Source organism: Urtica dioica, chromosome 1 (genome assembly GCF_054948205.1).
Source record: "Urtica dioica subsp. dioica isolate 48M chromosome 1, U.dioica_male_clone48M_v1_H2, whole genome shotgun sequence".
In the NCBI taxonomy this organism is placed as follows: Eukaryota; Viridiplantae; Streptophyta; class Magnoliopsida; order Rosales; family Urticaceae; genus Urtica; species Urtica dioica.
In genome coordinates, this window is record NC_142756.1 from 25101739 (window position 1) to 25120243 (window position 18505).

Below are 18505 nucleotides of genomic sequence, written 5' to 3' on the forward strand. Positions count from 1 at the left end.
TAAATTCATTTGAACCGAGAGATTTTTAGTGTCAACTCTTTAGTGGAGTCAGTTGACATTAAGCTAAACTTAGAAAAGGTTTGTGAACTTTTGAGTCCAAATATTTTAGCTCAAGCTTTATTCATTTGGATCCATGAGGTCACTGTCACAAATCATAACGAGTAGGAATAGTTAAACTAGAAGCTAAGTCAAAACAAGAACGAGACAAGTTTTACGAAAATTGTCTAAAGGGTATTTTTGTCTTTTTTAGACATAGGATGAAATGAATGTCAATAAATTTTTTGACATTGTCATATGATGACAAATGAAATAAATTTCACTCGGCCAAGTTAAGTTAATTGGGCCTTGAGGATTAATTTCATTTCATGGAATTTTACTTGAAAATTCTTAATGGGTTTTTCTTATGTTGTCATGAACAAATAAAGAAACATCTAGAAGCATGTTCTAGAGTGCCCAAACCGTCCAACCCAAGGCAAGAGAGAGGAATTATTTTGGGCATTATTGTATGAGGATACTTGCCAAAAGAAAAAGAGAAAACAAATTTGCTTCCAGAAGCAAGTATATTTTTGGCCAACTAAGGAGCAAGTAAATGAGGAAACAAATCCAAGGTGTCATGTGAACATCTTGGACGTGCAACATAGTGGGAAAAGAGGAAATAACATTTTCTCATGAATATGTGATATTCTATAGAAAAGAGGAAACTATCTTTTGAAGGTAATCCTCCTCCTATAACTACCCCACCTCATTCTCATTGTTTCTGATCCCACATAAGTTAGAGATTGAGAGACTCTCTCTCTAGACCTTGTGGCCGCCTCTCCCTCTCTCTCTCTAGTTTTCTTTCGTTTTTGTTTTGGCACCTAGGTCCACATTTGACCTAGTATTTTAGCTCTTCGACTCTTAGACTTGTTCTTGAGTCGTCGTGTTTAAAAGTGCCCACACACTAATTCCTTTCTTTCTCGAGTGATTATTTTGATAGAAACTTTCATGGTTGCTCGAGTTCCCGAGGAAAGAAGAGAGACGTGCTGCGAGGGGAGACAAACGTTTCAACGTTCCTAAGGCTTCTCAATGTTCAAGCTTCTCAAAGGTTAGTAAACAAATAATGCTCATTTATAGTTTTAATTTATATGTACTTGCTCCTTGTCTAGGTTAGTAAAAACGTTTTACTTGTTTTAAAAAAAAAATTAAATTCCGCCACTTGCTCGAAGTGTTAAATCTTTTCTTAACCCTATATCAATTCCAACAAATGGTATCAGAGCTATGGTCAAAGATATGCATGTACATGTAATTAAAAATATGAGCTTGAAAATCGCTTTCGAAAGTTTACTAATTTTGTGACAAGTTATAATTGTTTTCTTAGATTTTTTTTTAATTTATTGCTCATGCCTTTAAATTAAAAATCATGTTGATTTTCTATGACCTTGGGATATTATTAAAACACATTAGAATCAGCCCTAAAAGGTTTTACTTTTTTATAATGAAAAACGTGTTTTTAATGTTTTGAGAAATTTCGAGTAATTTTATGACTAGTTATATTGTCTTGCTAGTTTCGTTTATTTACTCGTTTCGTTTTATGTTTGATGTAATTTTCTTTTATACCATGTTATTACCATGTTAATAAAACATATATAAAAGGTTTAACAACTTCCTAAAACGTTCCGTTACACTCGATTCTATTTCGCACTCAAAGTCCGAACTTTAATTATTTCCAGTTTTCTTCGAGCTCGAGAAAACCAGCAGTAAAAGTGTCATAACTCACATATCAGAATTAGAAATTCAATGATTCTTAAATCAAATTAAAGGTCTGTTTGTCCTCTTTCCAATGCAATTGGTTTTAGGTCAAAAGGACATCGGAGCCGCGAGTTATGGCAATTTTACTTTGAGGTGCGCGGCTGTTCCGAAAGTCCAGTTTTTATAATTCCGGATTTTCAACCCCACTACCATGAGTTATAGAACTCTAATGAGAAAATTTTCATGAGAAAATTTTCATGAGAAAAATTATTTTTTTTATAAGATTATAAACATAATGTGAAAGATTAAAATGTTTTAATTTTTGAAAGTTTAATTGAAATTGAATTTTTACAAAACTAGTTTGAATTTTGACAAACCGTTTTCGTTTTCAAACTTGAAAATATTTTGTCATCCAAATCAAATAAATTTTAAAAATGTTTTCAAAACTATATCTATATCACATATATTCAAAATCTATATGCTCTTGAAAATTTGAGTGGGAGGTCTCCTTGTAGACGAGCCGAAAAATAAAGATGTGTAATATCAAACTTTCAAGTGTTCGAGTGAGTTGAAGTTCATACTTCCCTCATGCACTTTCCCGAATAGAAAAGGGTAATCTAGCAACTTAGCCAATTTCAAACATGGTTTTAAGGATGTAGCCAACGTTTGATAAATTTTGTAATCTAGCCATTTACATAAATAAACGGTTAGAAAATATCGAAAATACCGTTATGTAACATAAATAATAGAAACCAAATACTAGCCAACGTTTCAGCCAGCCGAAGTTTATCGTGCGTAAATTTACCAAAATTAACAGAAATTAACAAAGCAGCGGAGATTAACAAAAAATTAGAAAGATATAAACGTTCAATAACCAACTTTGCCAAATATAGAATTTTTTTAAAAATTCTAAATATATACACGTGTATTAACTTCGAAAATTCGTATTGAAAATTTGAACGGCTTGTGAATAACACCGTATTAAATGAGTATTAAAGGAAAGGAATGAAATATCAATTGATAACACCGTCGACAACTTCAGACTGGTGGACATTGATCGGTTCTACCTGCATATATGTAAATTTATCATAATTAACAGAAATTAACAAAGCAGCGGAGATTAACAAAAAATTAGAAAGAAATAAACGCTCAATAACAAACTTTGCCAAATATAGAATTTTTTTTAAAATTCTAAATATATACACGTGTATTAACATCGAAAATTTTTGTTGATCAAACGTGGGCTACAAGTTTTGTAAGCAAATTCTAGTAGAGGATATTATAGTAATTAACATCTTACATAATTAAGACACATCATCATTTTTGGCTAGAGTGAAAATTTGGACGAAACATTGGCTAGATTACAATTTCAACGTTTCATGTGGCTTAGTTCGACTAATTTTTCAATAGAAAATAGGAAAATGTCCGAGCATGTACCTTGTGCCTTTATGCACTAACACTGCTCTTCCTTGAACATGAAGATCTAGGATTCCTTTCTAGTAGTCCACTCTATCGCTCTATAACTAGTAAATTTTTTTCCGAACTTATAAAGACGACGTGCCAACTCCAAAAACTAAGTAGGAGGGTTATACTTGTTGTTTGTAACCAACGATCCCCAACACTAATGAAAGAAGCAATTAACGTGAGACTAAGAGTCACTTTTGTGGCCCTCTCTTCAATGGGAGTACTCTATGGCGTTTATGCTTCGATCATTCCTCAATGAGCTACGTTCGAGAGTAAGACGATGAAGACAAGGCCTCCTCTTGGGGGATTGTTTTTTCAAAGTTGACCTTTTGGACTAAGTGGTTGGTTGCACACTTAGACTCAATCCCTAGTAATCCTCCCTTGAGGCTCTGCGAAAGGATATGAGTGATCAAACCGATTCAAAAGGTGGCTAGTCAAAATTGGTGTATTGACATCTTGGCTAAGCATTAATGATGTGTCATTTACTTATAAATGGAGATTTTTTGCGGCCTTCTCTTGAGGGAGTAGATTATCATTTTGTTTATAACACCTTTTGATTTTATCAAATCTTAAAAACTTAAATCTTAAACCAAAGACTAATCATAAACTTGTTTCAACTTAATTCAGCAACATGTCTCTCAACCATCTCTCAACCATCCTTTCCTCGAACAAACTCGAAAACGAAAACTATGTAGATTCGAAACGTAACCTCGACATCGTCCTTACGTTAACAAGCACAAATGGGCACTTACCAGCTCATGTCCTCAAACGAATGATGATTTGACACAAGAGGAAAAAGACGCCTTGGCGACCTGGCTTTGATCCGGTGAGATTGTGAGGTGCTATATCTTAGCATCTATGAACAATGTGCTGAAACAGCAACATCGTGACATTGAGACAGCCGCCGACATGCTCTACAATCTCCAGGAGATGTTTAGAGGGCAAGGGCGTCAGGCCGGACAACAAGCAGTCAGACAGTTTATGAACTGTCGCATGAAGGCTAGGACTCCTGTCAGGGACCATATGATATTGATCATTAGTTACCTATATGAGATGGGAATCCTGTTTTCAATGGTGCCCACAAGAAGAGTTGTAATCTTTATATTATACATTTGATGTAATAAAGTCTCATGAAGACTCTTGCTTGTAATTGCTTATTCATTAATAAAAAGTTGAAACGTTCATTCAATCTTCCTTGTTTGAAGCTTTATGATAAAACCTTAGTCTTTCGTCCATAAACAAACTAAACAACTTACGAAGAGACAAATGTAGATTTGCATGAACAAACTCTTCGTAGTTTGCTTAAAACGTTATATTCGCAATCTAAGGGTCAAATGACTATTGACCTCAATATGATTGTTAGAAGAATCTATGATGTCTGGTTATGAGGCATTGAGAGTTGGAGACTATAGTTCTTCTAGGTATCTTCCGAAGGTACTGAATTGACCAGTGCACTTCTAGAGACAAGATAAGAACAAACCATTTAACCTTTTATGTCTCGAAGTCACTACGTATGAATTGCATCGTGCTTACCTTAATCCTGAAATGAGACATGTCATTTCACACCTTAGTATTCTCATTTGAGAAAGTCAGAGTTCGGACTCACTATGTGATTCCGAACAGGGCCTATTGGTGAAGTACTAAGTTGTGAGAATGTCATGAGTAACTTTGTGAAGTTCTCATAGATATGGAATTCATGTACAAGATTGCTGAAATGCAATGTATGTCACCTCATGCTTTGTTCCTTGGAGTGTGAATAAATGAACTGGCCAGTGTCCAAATTGAGTCCTGACTCTTTTGGATGAAACAATGTGACTTGTTAGCTCCTCGTCAATACATTGTTTCTAACTTATTCACAAGCGACAAAGGAGTTGAGGAAATAACAGCTAGAAAGGTAAAATGGTAATTTAGTAAATCCCGACTAGCTGATGACATTCATGAAGGGTAAACATAGATAATATTCAGTGGATCCGCTCATCATAATTAGGTTGAATTCTTGAGTAGAAAATAAATTCATTTGAACCGAGAGATTTTCAGTGTCAACTCTTTAGTGGAGTCAGTTGGCATTAAGCTAAACTTGGAAAAGGTTTGTGAACTTTTGAGTCCAAGTGTTTAACTCAAGCTTTGTTCATTTGGGTCCATGAGGTCACTGTCACGAATCACATCGATTAGGAATAGTTAAACTGGAAGCTAAGTCAAAACAAAAACGAAAATAGTCAAAAGGGTATTTTTGTCTTTTGAGACAAAGGATGAAATGAATGCCAATAAATTTTTTGACAAGTTCATTTGATGACTTAATGTCACTCGGCCATGATTTTATCATTGGGCCTTGTGAATTAATTTCATTTCATAAGAATTTTATTGAAAATTCTTAATGGGCTTTTCTCATGTTGTCATGAACAAATGAAGAAGCTTCTAGAAGCTCATTCTAGAGACATAATGGGCGCCCAACATACCCATAGGAAGAGATAATATTTTGTGCATAAATGTATCAAGATACTTGCCAAAAGAAAAAGAGGAAACAAATTTCCCCTAAGAGGAATGAGGTAAGCGCCCAAGAGAGAGACAAAAGGCAAGGCATGGAAAAAAATAGGAAACAAATCCAAGGCTTAATGAAGCCTACCTTGGCCGAGTATGTCATAGAGGAAAAAAGGAAATTGGCTCATGAATATGTGATATTCTATAGAAGAGGAAACTAACTTATTGAAGGTAAGACCTCTCCTATAAATAGGAGCCTCATTCTACTCATTTTTCTCATTCCACATAAGTTAGAGATTGAGAGTCTCTCTCTCTAGAACTTGTGGCCGCCCCTCTCCTCTCTCTCTCTCTAGTCAATTTCGTTTTATTGTTTTGGCACCTAGGTCCTCATTTGACCTAGAGTTTAGCTATGCGTCTTCAAGACTCGTTCTTAAGTCGTAGTGTTTAAAAGTGCCCACTCACTGATTCCTTTATTTCGAGTGATTTAGTGATAGAAACTTTCGTGGTTGCTCGAGGTGCCGAGGAAAGAAAGAGAGACGTGCTGCGAGGGGAGACGAGCGTTGCAAACTTTCCAAAAGCTTCTCAAAGTTCAAGCTTCAAGAAAGGTTAGTAAACTTCTTAGCTCATAATAGTTTTTATTTATATGTACTTGCTCTTTGTCTAGGTTAGTAAAAAAATGTTTTTACTTGTAAAAGAAAATTTTTAAAATTCCGCCGCTTACCGAAGCGTTAATTATTTTCTTAAACCCTAGATCGATTCCAACAAGCTAGAGTACATTGTTACCGAGCTTATGAAGGAGCTTCACACTCCTGAGGGTCTTACTAAGAAAAAGAGGAATCAAGGAGAGGTACATGCTACTGAGCACAAAGCCTCCGCATCTGGATCTAAGAAGAGACCTCACAAGGCCGAGAAGAAGAACTGTCCTGCCTATCTCAAAGCATGCTTAATAGTTGATAATGTATTGTACTAATTACCGAAGCATGCTTAATAGCTGATAATGAATCAACGTGGATTCTTGACTTCGTTGCTACTAACCATATTTGTTGTTCCTTGACTGGTTTAAAGAAAACCAAAAGCTTAGAGGAAGGCGACTTCTGTTTCAAATAGGGTTGTGATGGGAGCTTGGTGTCTGCGAAGGCTGTGGGATCCGTGACACTGTCTTTTGAAGACCGCACTTTAAATTTGAATAATGTTTATTTCGTTCTTTCCTTTGGAAAGAACTTAATATCTGTTAGTCTTCTTGAGCAAGATTATTGTTTAAAGTTCATTAAGAATGGAATTCATATTTCGTTTCCTGATAATTCTTTTGTCACTGATGCATGTATGAAGAATGCTCATTTCTACATATATCCCACTCAACTTTCTCTATTAGACACCGAAATAGATAATGATCTAGTTAGGGAGCCAAAGAGGATCATGTTGGAATTGATCTAGAGTTTAAGAAAAAGTTTAATGCTTCGGTAAGCGGCGGAATTTTAAATTTTTTTTTTTCAAGTAAAACTTTTTTACTAACCTAGACAAAGAGGTTGAACGTTTTTACTAATATGAGCATTAAAGATTACTAACCTTTCTTGAAGCTTGAACGTTGAGAAGCTTTTGGAAAAGGTTGCAACGTTCGTCTCCCTCGCAGCACGTCTCTCTTCCTTTCTCGGCAACTCGAGCAACCACGAAAGTTTCTATCACTAAATCACTCGAAAGAAAAAGGAATTAGTGTGTGGGCACTTTTAAAAACTACGACTCAAGAACGAGTCTTAGAGTCGAAGAGCTAAAACACTAGGTCAAATGTGGACCTAGGTGCCAAAACAAAAACCGAAATTGAATAGAGAGAGAGAGAGGAGAGGGGCGGCCAATGTTCTAGAGAGAGAAGCTCTCAAATCTCTAAAACTTGGATGAATGAAATGTGAAGAATGAGGGTCCTATTTATAGGAGAGGTCTTACCTTCAATAAGGTAGTTTTCTCTTCTATAGAATATCAATAGTCCTTTGACCCTTAGATTGCGAATATATCGTTTTAAGGAAACTACGAATAGTTTGTTCATGCAAATCTACATTTGTCTCTTCGTAAGTTGTTTAGTTTGTTTATGGACTAAAGACTAATGTTTTATCATAAAGCTTCAAACAGACAAGGAAGAATGAATGAACGTTTCAACTTTTTATTAATGAATAAGCAATTACAAGCAAGAGTCTTCGTGAGACTTTATTACATCAAATGTACAAAATAAAGACTACAACTCTTCTTGTGGGCACCATTGACAACAAACTCCCACTTGACTCAAAGAAGATGTGTGTAGTCCTTCATGCCTAATCCCTCTCGATGTTGGTCGAAGACCTTGTTCGCTAGGGCCTTGGTGAATGGATCTGCTAGGTTGTCCACCGTTGAGATCTTCTTCACTTCCACGTCTCCGCGCTGCACGATGTCTCGAATCAAATGGTATTTCCTCTGAATATGTTTAGAGCGCTTATGGCTTCGAGGTTCCTTTGAGTTAGCGACAGCCCCACTATTATCACAATAAAGGGTCATGGGCTCGTCGACGTTTGGAACAACTTCCAAATACTTAAGGAATTTTTTAAGCCATACAGCCTCTTTGGATGCTTCACAAGCAGCCACATATTCCGCTTCCATTGTGGAGTCAGCAATGAAAGATTGCTTGATACTCATCCACACAACAGCTCCACCATTAAGGATGAACACAGATCCCGAAGTGGATTTCCTGGAATCCTTGTCCGCTTGAAAATCGGAGTTTGTATATCCCGTCATAGTCAGGTCAGTACCTGAGTATGTAAGCATCAAGTTTCTAGTTCTTCGAAGATACTTAAGAACATGCTTAAGAGCAATCCAGTGCTCGGGTCCAGGGTCGGATTGGAAACGGCTAACTACGCCAACGGCGAAACAGATGTCAGGTCTAGTGCATAGCATAGCATACATGAGGCTTCCTACGGCAGAGGCGTAAGGAATCTTCCTCATATCTTCAATCTCTTGTGCAGTCTTGGGAGACTGGTCCTTAGAGAGTGAAACTCCATGCCTAAAGGGTGTTTGGCCCTTAGAGAGTCAAGAATCCACGTTGATACATTATCAGCTATTAAGCATGCTTCGGTAATTAGTACAATACATTATCAGCTATTAAGCATGCTTTGAGATAGGCAGGACAGTTCTTCTTCTCGGCCTTGTGAGGTCTCTTCTTAGATCCAGATGCGGAGGCTTTGTGCTCAGTAGCATGTACCTCTCCTTGATTCCTCTTTTTCTTAGTAAGACCCTCAAGAGTGTGAAGCTCCTTCATAAGCTCGGTAACAATGTACTCTAGCTTGTTGGAATCGATCTAGGGTTTAAGAAAATAATTAACGCTTCGGTAAGCGGCGGAATTTTAAAAATTTTCTTTTACAAGTAAAAACAGTTTTTTACTAACCTAGACAAAGTGCAAGTACATGTAATTAAAAACTAATATGAGCTAAGAAGTTTACTAACCTTTCTTGAAGCTTGATCTTTGAGAAGCTCTTAGAAAGTTGCAACGCTCGTCTCCCCTCGCAGCACGTCCCTCTTTCTTTCCTCGGCACCTCGAGCAACCACGAAAGTTTCTATCACTAAATCACTCGAGAGAAAAGGAATTAGTGAGTGGGCACTTTTTAAACACTACGATTTAAGAACGAGTCTTGAAGTCGCAGAGCTAAACTCTAGGTCAAATGAGGACCTAGGTGCCAAAACAATAAAACGAAATTGAAGAGAGAGGGAGAGAGAGAATCGGCCACAATGTCTAGAGAGAGAGTCTCTCAATCTCTAACTTGTGTGGAATGAGAAAAATGAGAGGAATGAGGGTCCTATTTATAATAGAAGGGTTGGCATTGGAAAGAAGTAGTTTCCTCTTATTTTCCAAGCCTTTATGAGCAATCTTTATTGCCCATTCCTATCCAAGATAGGCGCCCACCTCATGCACATCCACAAGGGATTAGTTTCCTCTTTTATTTCTCTCTTGGTTGCCTTGGCCAAAATTCCATATACAAGTATGGGAAATTTGTTTCCTCTTTTTCTTTTGGCAAGTATCTTCATACATTAATGCACAAAAGGAACTCTCTTTCTCTTGGGTATTTGGGCGCCCATTTCTTATCTAGAAGGAGCTTCTAGAAGATTCTTCATTTGTTCATGACAATATAAGAAAGGCCCATTAAGAATTTTCAATAAAATTCTTATGAAATGAAATTAATTCACAAGGCCCAATGATCAAGTCATGGCTGAGTGACATTAGGTCATCAAATGAACTTGTCAAAAAATTTATTGACATCCATTTCATCCTATGTCTCAAAAGACAAAAATACCCTTTTGACAATTTTCGTTCTTGTTTTGACTTAGCTTCCAGTTTAACTATTCCTATCGATGTGATTCGTGACAGTGACCTCATGGACCCAAATGAACAAAGCTTGAGCTAAACACTTGGACTCAAAAGTTCACAAACCTTTTCCAAGTTTAGCTTAATGCCAACTGACTCCACTAAAGAGTTGACACTGAAAATCTCTCGGTTCAAATGAATTTATTTTCTACTCAAGAATTCAACCTAATTATGATGAGCGGATCCACTGAATATTATCTATGTTTACCCTTCATGAATGTCATCAGCTAGTCGGGATTTCCTAAATTACCATTTTACCCTTCTAGCTGTTATTTCCTCAACTCCTTTGTCGCTTGTGAATAAGTTAGAAACAATGTATTGACGATGAGCTAACAAGTCACATTGTTTCATCCAAAAGAGTCAGGACTCAATTTGGACACTGGCCAGTTCATTTATTCACACTCCAAGGAACAAAGCATGAGGTGACATACATTGCATTTCAGCAATCTTGTACATGAATTCCATATCTATGAGAACTTCACAAAGTTACTCATGACATACTCACAACTTAGTACTTCACCAATAGGCCCTGTTCGGAATCACATAGTGAGTCCGAACTCTGACTTTCTCAAATGAGAATACTAAGGTGTGAAATGACATGTCTCATTTCAGGATTAAGGTAAGCATGATGCAATTCATACATAGTGACTTCGAGACATAAGAGGTTAAATGGTTTGTTCTTATCTTGTCTCTAGAAGTGCACTGGTCAATTCAGTACCTTCGGAAGATACCTAGAAGAACTATAGAGTCTCCAACTCTCAATGCCTCATAACCAGACATCATAGATTCTTCTAACAATCGTACTGAGGTCAATAGTCCTTTGACCCTAAGATTACGAATATATCGTTTTAAGCAAACTACGAAGAGTTTGTTCATGCAAATCTACATTTGTCTCTTCGTAAGTTGTAAAGTTTGTTTATGGAATAAAAGACTAAGGTTTTATCATAAAGCTTCAAACAAGGAAGATTGAATGAACGTTTCAACTTCATTAATGAATGAATAGGCAATTACAAGCAAGAGTCTTCATGAGACTTTATTACATCAAATGTACAAAATAAAGATTACAACTCTTCTTGTGGGCACCATTGACAACAAACTCCCAGTTGACTCAGAGAAGATGTGTGTAGTCTTTCATGCCTAATCCCTCTCGAAGTTGGTCGAAGGCCATGTTCGCTAGGGCCTTGGTGAATGGATCTGCCAGAGATCTACTTCACCTCCACGTCTCCGCGTTGCGCGATCTCTCGAATCAAATGGTATTTCCTCTCAATATGTTTAGAGCGCTTATGGCTTCGAGGTTCCTTTGAGTTAGCGACAGCCCTACTATTATCACAATAAAGGGTCATGGGCTCGTCGACGTTTGGAACAACTTCCAAATACTTAAGGAATTTTCTAAGCCATACAGCCTCTTTGGATGCTTCACAAGCAGCCACATATTCTGCTTCCATTGTGGAGTCAGCAATGCAAGATTGCTTAATACTCCTCCACACAACAGCTCCACCATTAAGGATGAACACAGATCCCGAAGTGGATTTCCTGGAATCCTTATCCGCTTGAAAATCGAAATCGGTATATCCCGTCATAGTCAGGTCAGTACCTGAGTACGTAAGCATCAAGTTCCTAGTTCTTCAAAGATACTTAAGAACATGCTTAACAGCAATCCAGTGCTCGGGTCCAGGGTTGGATTGGAAATGGCTAACTACTCCAACGGCGAAACAAATTTCAGGTCTAGTGCAAAGCATAGCATACATGAGGCTTCCTACGGCAGAGGCGTAAGGAATTTTCCTCATGTCTTCAATCTCTTGTGCAGTCTTGGGAGACTGGTCCTTAGAGAGTGAAACTCCATGCCTAAAGGGTGTTTGGCCCTTCTTGGAGTCTTGCATCGAGAAGCGATCCATTACCTTATCAATATAAGATGCTTGAGAGAGCGACAGGGTCCGGTTTTTCCTATCTCAAAAGATTTGGATCCCCATTATGTACGCGGCTTCTCCTAGATCCTTCATATCGAATTGCTTTGCCAGCCAGACCTTAACCTCAGATAACTTACCCACGTCATTACCAATGAGTAGTATATCATCGACATATAGTACCAGAAACACAACTTTGCCTTCGTGTATTAACTTGTAAACACAAGGCTCATCTATTGACTGTTTAAAGCCAAAGCTCTTTACAATTTCATCGAATCTAATATTCCATGACCTAGATGCTTGCTTTAATCCATAAATGGACTTAAGCAACTCACAAACCTTGGTCTCTTGACCTTCTTCCACGAAACCGTCTGGTTGAGCCATGTAAATGCGCTCGTCAAGATTGCCATTCAGAAAGGCTGTCTTGACATCCATTTTTCAGATCTCATAGTCGAGAGCTGCAGCTATGGATAGGAGTATGCGGATGGATTTAAGCATCGCGACTGGCAAGAAGGTTTCTTCATAGTCAATCCCTTCTTGTTGGGTATAACCCTTCGCCACAAGTCGTGCTTTGAACGTCTCGACGTTCCCATCAGGACCCTTTTTCTTCATGTATATCCACTTACACCCTACGGGTTTAATCCCTTCAGGAAGGTCTACAAGTTTCCAGACTTTGTTGACATACATCGAGTGCATTTCAACTTTCATGGCGTCAAGCCAAAGGTTTGATTCAGAACAAGCCATCGCTTGGCTATAGGAAACAGGATCATCCATGTCAGAGACGGCTACAAGAGAGTCTCCATATGACATGTACCTGTCAGGCTTTTGAGTAGCCCTCCCACTACGTCGAAGTACTACTTGACGAGATTCTGATGAGTTAGGTTGTGTTTCAGTTGGGGTAAGAACAGTTTTTACAGATGAGGTAGAAGCTTCCTCACCCAACTTTTCTTCAAGCACAATTTTGCTTTTAGGTTTTGCATCCTTCATAAAGTCCTCCTCGAGCATTCGTGCTAACGAAAGTCTTATCGTCCTCGGGACTATAGAAAGTAAAACCTTTTGTTTCCTTTGGATATCCCACAAACAGGCACAATTCTGACCTACTAGCCAACTTGCTAGTCTTTTGCCTCAGCACGTGTGCATGGCAACCCCAAATTCGGATGCGACCAAGATTCACTTTACGGCCACTCCATCGTTCATAAGGAGTACCAGGAACCGTTTTGGACAGAACTTGGTTTAGAATATAGGCGGCTGTTTCAAGGGCATATCCCCAAAAGGAAAGAGGGAGTGATGAGTAACGCATCATTGATCTAACCATCTCCATAAGAGTTCGGTTTCTTCTCTCTGACACTCCGTTTTGTTGAGGCGTGCTAGGTGCGGTAAGCTGAGAAGCGATACCTTCTTCTTTAAGAAAGTCATTGAACTCTCCAGACATATACTCACCACCTCGATCAGATCGAAGGGGTTGTTGGAATTGATATAGGGTTTAAGAAAAAGATTAAACGCTTCGGGAAGCGGCGGAATTTAAAAAAAAATTCTTTCCAAGTAAAAACAGTTTTTACTAACCTAGACAAAGAGCAAGTACATGTAATTAAAAACTATTATGAGTATAGAAGTTTATGTTGTCAATGGTGCCCACAAGAAGAGTAGTAGTGTCTATTTATGTACATTTGATGTCATATAGTCTTACGAAGAATCTTGCTTGTAATTGCTTATTCATTAAAAATAAAGTTGAAACGTTCATTCATTCTTTCTTTGTTTGAAGCTTTATGATAAAACCTTAGTCTTTTAGTCCATAAACAAACTTAACAACTTACGAAGAGACAAATGTAGATTTGCATGAACAAACTCTTCGTAGTTTGCTTAAAACGATATATTCGCAATCTTAGGGTCAAAGGACTATTGACCTCAGTACGATTGTTAGAAGAATCTATGATGTCTGGTTATAAGGCATTGAGAGTTGGAGACTCTATAGTTCTTCTAGGTATCTTCCGAAGGTACTGAATTGACCAGTGCACTTCTAGAGACAAGATAAGAACAAACCATTTAACCTCTTATGTCTCGAAGTCACTATGTATGAATTGCATCATGCTTACCTTAATCCTGAAATGAGACATGCCATTTCACAGCTTAGTATTCTCATTTGAGAAAGTCAGAGTTCGGACTCACTATGTGATTCCGAACAGGGCCTATTGGTGAAGTACTAAGTTGTGAGAATGTCATGAGTAACTTTGTGAAGTTCTCATAGATATGGAATTCATGTACAAGATTGCTGAAATGCAATGTATGTCACCTCATGCTTTATTCCTTGGAGTGTGAATAAATGAACTGGCCAGTGTCTAAATTGAGTCCCGACTCTTTTGGATGAAACAATGTGACTTGTTAGCTCCTCGTCAATACATTGTTCCTAACTTATTCACAAGCGACAAAGGAGTTGAGGAAATAACAGCTAGAAGGGTAAAATGGTAATTTAGTAAATCCCGACTAGCTGATGACATTCATGAAGGGTAAACATAGATAATATTCAGTGGATCCGCTCATCATAATTAGGTCGAATTCTTGAGTAGAAAATAAATTCATTTGAACCGAGAGATTTTCAGTGTCAACTCTTTAGTGGAATCAGTTGGCATTAAGCTAAACTTGGAAAAGGTTTGTGAACTTTTGAGTCCAAGTGTTTATCTCAAGCTTTGTTCATTTGGGTCCATGAGGTCACTGTCACGAATCACATCGATAGGAATAGTTAAACTGGAAGCTAAGTCCAAACAAGAACGAATATTGTCAAAAGGGTATTTTTGTCTTTTGAGACAAAGGATGAAATGAATGTCAATAAATTTTTTGACAAGTTCATTTGATGACTTAATGTCACTCGGCCATGACTTGATCATTGGGCCTTGTGGATTAATTTCATTTCATAAGAATTTTATTGAAAATTCTAAATGGGCCTTTTCTTATGTTGTCATGAACAAGTGAAGAAAATTCTAGAAGCCTTTTCTAGACATAATGGGCGCCCAACATACCCATAGGAAGAGAGAATATTTTGTGCATAAATGTATCAAGATACTTGCCAAAAGAAAAAGAGGAAACAAATTTCCTATGCTTGCCATAAGGAAATTCGGCCACACAAGCAAGGGGAGAGCAAGGAATAAAATAGGAAACAAATCCAAGGTGTCATTAAGGCACATGTTGGCCGTGTGACTTGGATGGGAATGGGCAATAAAGATTGCTCATAAAGGCTTGGAAAATAAGAGGAAACTACTTCTTTCCAAGGCCAACCCTTCTCCTATAAATAGGACCCTCATTCCTCTCATTCTATTCATTTCCACACAAGTTAGAGATTGAGAGACTCTCTTTCTAGACATTGTGGCCGAAACTCCTCTCTCTCTCTCTAGTTTATTTTCGATTATTCTTGTTTTGGCACCTAGGTCCTTACTCGATGTAGTGTTTAGCTATGCGACTTCAAGACTTGTTCTTAAGTCGTAGTGTTTAAAAGTGCCCACTCACTAATTCCTTTATTTCGAGTGATTTAGTGATAGAAACTTTCGTGGTTGCTCGAGGTGCCGAGGAAAGAAAGAGAGACGTGCTGCGAGGGGAGACGAGCGTTGCAAACTTTCCAAAAGCTTCTTCAAAGTTCAAGCTTCAAGAAAGGTTAGTAAACTTCTAGCTCATATTAGTTTTTAATTACATGTACTTGCTCTTTGTCTAGGTTAGTAAAAACTGTTTTTACTTGAAAAGAAATTTTTTAAAATTCCGCCGCTTCCCGAAGCGTTTAATCTTTTTCTTAAACCCTAGATCAATTCCAACAAATGGTATCAGAGCTATGGTCAAAGAGATACATGTACATGTTTTTAAAATTATGAGCTTGAAAATCGTTTTCGAAAGTTTACTAATTTTGTGACAAGTTAGAATTGTAATCTTAGATTTATTTTTAATTTATTGCTCTTGTCTTTAATTTATTTTCTAAGAGTTTGGGATGTTTTTAAAACACATTAGAATCAGTTCTAAAAGTTTTTAATTTTTTATATTGAAAAACGTGTTTTAAAGGTTTGAGAAATTTCGAGTAAAATTTTGTGACTAGTTTTGTTATCTTGCTAGTTTCTTATTTTTACTTGAATTGTTTTATCCTTGTTGTTATTTCTTTTATGCCTTGTTATTACCTTGCTAATAAAACACAAATAAAAGCTTTAACAACCTTCATAAAACGTTCCGTTACACTCGATTCTTTTTCGCACCTAAAAAGGACCAAGCTTTAATTATTTCTTTTTCTTTGAGCTGGAGTAAACCCGCATTAAAAGTGGCATAACTCTCTGCTCAGAAATCTAAATTTAATGATTCTTGAATCAAATTAAAGCTCTGTCTGTCCTCTGTCCAATGCCACCGGTTTCGGCTCAAAACGACATCGGAGCCGCCAGATATCGTGATTTTACTCCGAGGTGCGCGGCTGTCTGAAACTCCAGTTTTTTTTTTTAGAAATCCGGATTTTTAAACCCCACTACCATGAGTTATAGAACTCTAATGAGAAAATTTTCTTGAGAAAAAATGTTTTTCATATGATTATAAACATGATGTGTAAGATTAAAATGTTTTGATTTTTGAAAGTTTAATTGAAATTGAGTTTTTACAAAACTAGTTTGAATTTTGAAAAACCGTTTTCACTTTCAAACTTGAAAATATTTTGTCATCCAAATCAAATAAGTTTTCAAAATGTTTTCAAAAGTATCTATATCACATATGTTCAAAATCTATATGCTCTTGAAAATTTGAGTGGGAGGTCTCTTTGTAGACAAGCAGAAAAATAAAAAGATGTGTAATCTCAAACTTTCAAGTGTTCGAGTGAGTTGAAGTTCACACTTCCCTCATGCACTTTCCCGAAATAGAAAATAGGAAAAGATCGAGTATGTACCTTGTGTCTTTATGCACTAATACTACTCTGAACATGTCGATCTAGGATTCTCTTCTAGTTGTCTGCTCTGTCGCTCTCTAACTAGGAAATTTGTTTCCGAACTTATAAGAGTCGATGAACCAACTCCAAAAACTAAGTGGGAGGGTTATACTTGTTGTTTGTAACCCACGATCTCCAACACTAATGAAAAGTGCAAGTGTCGCCAGACTAAGAGTCACCCTCGTGGCCCTCTCTTAAATGAGAGATGAGTTCATTCCTCGAGTCGAGCTCCGAGTCCGCGAGTCGACGGATACTCCTCGCGCCGACTCTCCACGAAACTCCTCGTGCAGGCTCTACGTGAGTCCTCGAGTCGAGTTCGAGTCCACGAGTCGACTGATACTCCTCGTGCCGACTCTTCACATGTCTCCTCGAGCTGAGTTCATTCCTCGAGTTGAGCTCCGAGTCCGCGAGTCGACCGATACTCCTCGCGCCGACTCTCCACGAAACTCCTCGTGCAGGCTCTACGTGAGTCCTCGAGTCGAGTTCGAGTCCACGTGTCGACAAGCTACTCCTCGTGCCAACTCCACATGTCTCCTCGAGATGAGTTCATTCCTCGAGTCGAGCTCCGAGTCCACGAGTCGACCGATACTCCTCGCCCCGACTCTCCACGAAACTCCTCGTGCAGGCTCTACATAAGCCCTCGAGCCAAGTTCGAGTCCACGAGTTGACTGATACTCCTCGTGCCGACTCCACATGTCTCCTCGAGATGAGTTCATTCCTTGAGTCGAGCTCTGAGTCCGCGAGTCGACCGATGCTCCTCGCGCCGACTCTTCACGAAACTCCTCGTGCAGGCTCTATGTGAGTCCTCGAGTCGAGTTCGAGTCCGCGAGTTGACAAGCTACTCCTCGTGGCGACTCCACATGTCTTCTCGACATGCGTTCATTCCTCGTGTCGAGTTCAAGTCCACGAGTCGGCAAGCTACTCCTCGTGCCGACTCCACATGTCTCCTCGAGATGAGTTCATTCGTCGAGTCGAGCTCCGAGTCCACGAGTCGACCGATACTCCTCGCGCCGACTCTCCACGAAACTCCTCGTGCAGGCTCTACATGAGTCCTCGAGTCGAGCCCCGAGCCCACAAGTCGACTGATACTCCTCGTGCTGACTCTACGTAACTCCTCGAGGCGAGCTCATTCCTCGAGTCGAGTTCCGAGTCCGTGAGTCGACCGATGCTCCTCGCGCTGACTCTTCACGAAACTCCTCGTGCAGGCTCTATGTGAGTCCTCGAGTCGAGTTCGAGTCCACGAGTCGACAAGCTACTCCTCGTGGCGACTCCACATGTCTCCTCGAGATGCGTTCGTTCCTCGAGTCGAGTTCGAATCCACGAGTCGACCGATACTCCTCGTGCTGATTCTTCATGAATATCCTCGTGCAGGCTCTACATGAGTCCTCGAGTTGAGTCCCGAGTCCGCAAGCCAACTGACCACTCCTCGTTCAGGCTCTACATAAGACCTCGAGTTGAGTCCCGAGTCCACAAGCCAACTAACCACTCCTCGTGCAGGCTCTACATGAGCCCTCGAGTTGAGTCCCGAGCCCACAAGTCAACTAACTACTCCTCGTGCAGGCTCTACATGAGTCCTCGAGTTGAGTCTTGAGTCCGCGCTCGCCACCCAGCTCGTGG